Raw genomic sequence first — 1,055 nt, 5'->3', positions numbered from 1 at the left:
CCGACACAATGGAACGGTCAGCATTCAGAGGTATAGAAATTTGACTAACCAAAACAACATTGGCTAGCAAAACATTCATAAAACCTCTCGAGATAAACTCGGTGACCAAATATTACACTCCCTTGTCCCATTACCCCGAAAGCCGCTTCACAAACCGTAGTCCAACAAAAATCGGTTTTGTTATTCAAGTGCTGATTGGCTTTCATTCGAAGAATTATACCCCCTCAAAGTGGGAAGATTTTTTCGACAAAACCCGAATCTAAAGACGACATTCTGATAGATACAAGGAAGCAACAACAGCTGTCGAATTTTTCATATGGAACTCTTGTGGATGTACTTTTCTGATTTACTCTCTACCGAAAACAGACAACAGACAAAAAAATGGTTTCTATGGAAAACATATTTCCAGTATCTGCCACACCAAAGGCAGATTTTTGGTTTCTGCACCCATGTACCACACACGCATAAAATAATTCAATTCGGAACAAGAATCGACTCATAATTTCCCTAGACGAACGCATACCCTACGAATGCCCAAAAAGCATAAACTAAAGGATCAATGAAATCAGTTCGACAACTAACCACATTAAGAAGATAACGCTTTGCACAAAAATTTCCCAAAACCCAACCTCAACCGAAACTCCCACACGCGTAGAAGAGTTTCGTAACGTGTAGCAAACATATTCGGTCAAAATGTTAATTCCCTATCCGGTCTGGTTGTTCGGTGTTCGGACAAACATCTTAAAACTGATGGCGATACGGTAAAACATTCCATTGCAATTCCATTGCATTATGTTTGATCTTATTTTCTCTTTTCGATACTAAAATATACTAAAAACATGTTCGGCACACATACCAAGCTTCCAACTCGATACGAACATTTGACCATTCGTGTTTGATACGACCCCTTCATGAATATGTCAAGCAGAAGTATGCGTGCAAGATGTTCACTGGAAATTGGAAATCTTGATCTGATCTCTTAACATTTGCTTTCAATTTGTTCTATATATTACACTGTCTTTCATCACTATGAAGACATCAGTGGGTAGGAGAGA

The sequence above is a fragment of the Anopheles funestus genome, chromosome 2RL (genome assembly GCF_943734845.2).
Source record: "Anopheles funestus chromosome 2RL, idAnoFuneDA-416_04, whole genome shotgun sequence".
NCBI classification, from domain to species: domain Eukaryota; kingdom Metazoa; phylum Arthropoda; class Insecta; order Diptera; family Culicidae; genus Anopheles; species Anopheles funestus.
This window is presented reverse-complemented; position numbering follows the sequence as displayed.